The 5,607-nt window shown below is 46.2% G+C and overlaps 1 pseudogene; it reads right to left on the bottom strand.

Annotated features, from left to right (window-relative positions):
* Positions 1 to 1,263: 1,263 nt before the first annotated feature.
* Positions 1,264 to 3,697, bottom strand: LOC143387275 (E3 SUMO-protein ligase ZBED1-like; annotated as a pseudogene).
* Positions 3,698 to 5,607: the final 1,910 nt, after the last annotated feature.

Below are 5,607 nucleotides of genomic sequence, written 5' to 3'. Positions count from 1 at the left end.
AAAAATAGTTCACTTCCATTCATGCATCACAAATAAAACACAGAACTGCAATATGCATGAACTACCTAGATTGGAAGGGACTTTAAAAGTGGATTTTTTTTTCCTAGGGAATGTTTGTAATTCCAGCAGCTTGGGAGGCTGAGGCAAGAGGTTCAGGAGTTCAAAGCCAGCCTCAGCAACAGCAAGGCATGAAGCACCTCAGGGAGACCCTGTCTCTAAATCAAATGCAATATAGGACTGGGGATGGGGCTCAGTGCTCAAACCCCTCTAGGTTCAATCTGTGGTTCAAAAAAAGGACTTTGTTGTATTGTATGCATGCATCAGGATAACCTCAGGAATTTCGTGTATCAACAAGAAAAGAGAAAGCAAAGAGAAATTTGGCAGAATTGTAGGAGACACATTGCAATGTGATAGGTGCAACCTGAAAGCCAGAGAGCAACACCCCTGATTTTTTTTTTTTTAATCTTTTCTATTTACTTTTCCAAGTGTCTGGAACTGATACTCATTTTCCCATACTTTCCACCCCCCTCTCAGAGATAAAACCCATACCTTTTCAGGCAGAGTATGGTGGCTAAATAATTTTACCAGGGTCCCCAAGGGGAGACCTTTGCTTCACCTGAAATAGGAAAAAACCCAGGGGTTTGATGGAAAGGTGATGTGCTGCTTGGCAGGAATCTGTCTTCCACCCAGACCTGATTGGAATTTTCCAGATTGTTTCAGAACCCTCTCTAGAGACACCTATAGTCAGTCCTTGGAAAGGAAGACGGGGAAAGGAAGGGGTTAGAGTTTCAAATGAAAGCCTGTGTCCCCCAGCCTCTCCCCATCCCACCTTGGTTTTTATTTTTATTTATTTCTTTTTGGTACTGGTGATTCAACCCAGGGATACTTAACCACTGAACCACATCCCCAGCCATTTTTATATTTCAGTTTTAGAAATAGGTTTTATTAAGTTTCCTAGGGCCTCGCTAGTTGCAGAGGCTGGCCTCCAACTTGTGATCCTCCTGCCTCATCCTCCCAAGCTGCTGGAATTGTAGGCATGGAGCACCATGTCCAGTTCTTGGGGAAAATTAAGTATCAGCCATTGATAGTCTTTTAAGGAAGCTATGGCCTTTGGTTTGTGGAAGACAGCAGAGGACAGAGCAGGCCCAAGACTCTGCACCCCTGGAAACCCCCAGCCTTCTATCCTTCCTTTTCAGCTGTAACTGGTCTTTGAGGTTCCAGACAAAACATACTATTTACAGCAAAGCATCAGCAAACACGTCCCTATAGGAAGCCCCAGTCCCTGAGCCCAAAGAAGCCGCCGCTGAGTGCATACCTGAGAGGGAAAATGTGCTCCTGATTGAGCCCCCACTGGCCCTACTCTTCTTCTTTGGGCTTGGTGTGGGCGGTGTTCCTGGCATTATTGTATAGAAAGACCTACTGGTCCACATGCACCGAGGCCTTCCAGTTCCTCTTGGTGCTGACCATGCTGGCTGAGGAGCCGAAGAGACGCTCATGGAAGATGCAGGTGGCAGCCACGCACCAGTACTTCTGGAGCACCTTGGGTAACACCGGGAAGAGCGCCAGGCTGTCAGACCACCACTTGAGTGGGTTCCCATGGAGACTGAGCACCTTCTGTGACTTGAAGTTGCTCAGCTCCTCAAGCAGCTGCTCGTGCAACTCCTCCTGTTCCTCAGCGCCGCCTATCTGGCAGAAGGTCTCGGCCAGCATGCTGTTGCTGACACTTCTGGGCTTCTTGGCCACAGGCCCCTTGGACACTGAGTAGAGCTTGTCCTCCACAGGTGACAGCAGCTGTCCTTGACCTTTTCCAGGAGGCCTTTGGCTTCCTCCACCACCCGGTTTTCCAATTGCTGCCTCTCAAATGCAGACAGGAAAGGGAATCTCTTGTAGCGAGGGTCCAGGAAGGTGGCCATATTGAGGAACAAACATGTCTATCTCAGTCGTCTCCTGGGGGATCTTTGCGAGCTCTTGGGCAATGATCTCCTTGGCCATGCTCATCTCCTTGCAGTTGATCTCTTTGATGTGAGCTTCGTGTTCAGCAGCAGCGGCTTCACCAAGCTGATGGTTGGGTGTTTGGATGCAGACAGCATCTTGGCCACCTGCTTGAAAATCTGCAGCAGGTCCACCACACTGCCAATGGTGGCTCACTTGGTGGCCTCCAGCATGAGATGGTGGTTGTTGCTGTCCTCCACCAGGATTCCCACGATGGCAAACTGCTGCTCCTTGAGCCACTGCAGATGGCCAGGGTGCTGCCGCACCAGGCCACCTGGTTGCTGAACAGCATGCTGTGCTCTGCACCATGCTGTTTCTGCTTCTTGCGGAGCATGTGCATGGCCACCAAGGACTGCTGGATGTTCGCCACCAGCCTGAGACAGCACGCCAGCGGCAAGCCCAGCTTGGGTAGCTGGAAGGCCTGCTGGATGCCCGCTTTGAAGATCCGCCCCCCAGACATAGCATCTGCACGCGGATATCCAGCAGGGAGCAGGCCTTGGCGATGTCCTTCCCGCAGTCCTTGGTGGTCCTGAAGACCTTGGTGCTGATGCCCCACTCAATGAACATCTCCTAGAGCACGTGCGTGATGGTCTCCGCCACATTCTCCTGGACACCTTGAAGGTCTTTAGGCACCTGGAGGCCACCGACAGGCAGTTAGAGGACCCAAGGCCCAGAATGTGCATGGCCAGCATCACATAGGCATGGTTCTGGTTGTTGCTGCGCCACAGATCCGTGGAGGTGCCGCACCATGCGGTGTCCACCAGCTCCTTGAGCACAGCCTCCTGCGCAGCAGTGTAGCGCTCTGGCAGAACCTTGCTGCAGAAGAACTTCCTACTGGGCAGCTCGTAACTGGGCTCTGTGGTCCTGAGCAGCACGCAGAACATGGACTCGTCTACAATGGAAACAATGCACAGCCTCTCGCAGATGAGCGACAGAACTGTGCCCATCAGCTCCTGATGCCTTGTGCCCTAAAAGCCATGGCCAGGTTTCAGGCCAGTGCGTTCTGTGCAGGTGGCCCACAAAAGGACAACTCAGGATTGAGTTTGGAGAAGGCTGTGACAAAAACCTACAGCATCTGCTCCGTGTAGCTGTTGATGAACTCACAGAACTCCTTGGGGTGATTCTTCTCCAGGTGGTAAGACAGGTTGGACGTGTTCTTGGAATAGGCGATCTGGGACAAGCAGATGTTACAGTACATCTTCTTCCACTACAAGATGAATCCTTTGACATTGATGTTGAAGCTGAAATACTTCCAAATCTTGCTCTTGGCGCAAGGGTGCGCCACCAGCTTCAGGTCCACCTACAAGCTGTCCAACACTTTTTCTCCATGGCTTCAGTGGCTTGGCCTGCTCATTCTCCTGGACTTGTTGGCTCTGTGAAGCCCCTGGGGCAGAAGGGCAGCAGCTTCGCCATCAGCACCACCCGCTGTGTACCAAGAGACTAGTTATTAAAAGGCAGTTGGTGCTTGATTCCTGTCAGTATGAATGCCCTGATTGCACTAATGGAATTTACATATGCCTCCCTCAGTTTTAACAAACACATTTACATCAGCTAACAAACGCATCAGCAGGCATGTCTTTAAAAGTCCTACAAAAATGAAGAAATGAAGAAATAAAATTTCCCAAAATTCAAAGATATTTTGATCACTCTGTATTTCAGGGAATATTTTATCCTCAAGGTCCAAAACCTGAACCTCCTTTTTCATGGTTCACCTTTGCTTCTCGATTAATCACAGTTGAGATATGCTGCTGAGAGCCATGGCCCAGTCTGTATGGCCTCTGGCATTTTGCCAACAGTATTGATTGACAGGCGAGGCATTACTATCTGCCTCTGCTGCTACTTTTGAGTTCTGGCACTACTTTGGAGTTCTAGTGGAGATTTCCGGGGATTCCCCGAGAGTTCCAATTGGTTGGGGAAGTGCAGGAGGAGGGGTTTCCGGGAGAGAGATTTCCGGCTGCGGATTCCTGGACAAGCTGCTGGGGATTCGGGAGAATTCCCCGGGAGCCTGTGTGAAGTTTTTTCTTGCAGTTCAAAAATAAAGTTTGTTCCTGCTTCAGTAGCTCGTGATTTGTGCCCAGCCAGACTGCGGCAATTGGCAGCCCATGCTGGGAAGTCTGAAGCTTTGGGGTAAGTGAAATTGCTCGCCCCCAAGGGAAGGCGAGAGAATGGGTGACCATTTTAAAAAACAATGAGTTCTTGTTTTGATTTGTTTTGTTTTTTTTGAAGCTGCCTATCCCTAGAATTTTCTCAGGAAAAATGGTTGGCTCAAGGTTTGAAGTTGTTCGCCCCTGAGGAAGAGATAGAAATAGATCACAAATGCACATGTGAAGAAAATAGGAAAATTGATACAATTTTTTGTTCCGTTTTTGTTTCATTCTGTTTCGGTTTTGTTTTGTGTTATCTTATTGGGTTGCATTATCTTTATAACAGATTAGAAATTAGTAAAAAACAAACTGAAAGAGTGTTAAGTAAATTGTTAGAGGTTCAGACCATGGAGAAAGACATTTTAGATCAAGCAAAAGAGAAGGTCTCTCGAGCTAGTCAGACAGAGGAAGAAAATTTAAAGGAAGAAAGCTTAGAGGAGAAACAGCTATTAGGGAAAAAGCTACAACAGGAGGCTGCTACTAACACCGTTCTATCACCAGAGGGTGTAATTCAACCAACAGCTCCACCTATGGAGATAGCTGAGTGGCCCTCAACCCCCCCCCATAGTTGATAGATGGGATCCTGAGACAGGACCTCAAAGATTAGCATGCCCTGTACTTGAGCAGGCAGGAGGGCAGCGAATTCACCATGCTTTAGATTTCAAAATAGTGAAGCCATTAAAGGAGGCTGTAACAACCTATGGTCCTCAACCAAACTGTTCAAAATGGCAATAGGACAAATGAAGAAATCCCTAAATTGGTTATAAGCAGATGATAGAGACATCATATTTGTAAAAAGTATAATATATTTTCTTCAGTTCAAGGGAATGACTCTTGTTTGTCCTTTTGGAATAATAATAAACATCAGTCTTAATGGCAGTGCCATGCTATGGTAAAAGAAGTCATTTGTAGTAGGATTTAGTGAAGAAGTATTTGAGTGCTCAGTGTTCTAATTAGGCATGTTCAGAACCTACCCTTCTATAGCTTCATGAGTTCACAAATATCTTTTAACATTTGTTATCTCCTCCAAACAGGCTGAAGTCCTATTTTTGATTCCCCCATTGACCACATGAAACATAGAAAATAGCTAAGCTTTCCCAGAATCACTTTCTTTTTTTTATGAAATGAGAAAATTATCACTAAATGAGTATTGTTTCCAAATGAGTAAATAAGATCATATTTTTTATGAAGAAACTAGATACAGTTGACAACTAACAGTCACAATCAGCTGATATAAATATTAAGCCAGTTAACCTTTTGGCTTGAATTTGAGAGTATATCAATTTTACCTGTGATTATAAGAACTCTGACTTCTAAATATTTTTCTTTCATCTATCTATCTATCTCTTAAGACAATCATATTTATTGTATTTCATGTTATCACAATGAACATTAATAAAGTCAAATCAGTTTGTGGATTTTAAAACATTATACCCTAATACCTTAATTTTCTTAACATACCCATTATTTC

The sequence above is a fragment of the Callospermophilus lateralis genome, unplaced genomic scaffold, assembly GCF_048772815.1.
Source record: "Callospermophilus lateralis isolate mCalLat2 unplaced genomic scaffold, mCalLat2.hap1 Scaffold_45, whole genome shotgun sequence".
NCBI classification, from domain to species: Eukaryota; Metazoa; Chordata; class Mammalia; order Rodentia; family Sciuridae; genus Callospermophilus; species Callospermophilus lateralis.
The sequence above is the reverse complement of the archived record's forward strand: the minus strand, read 5'-3'. Positions and strand labels throughout refer to the sequence as shown.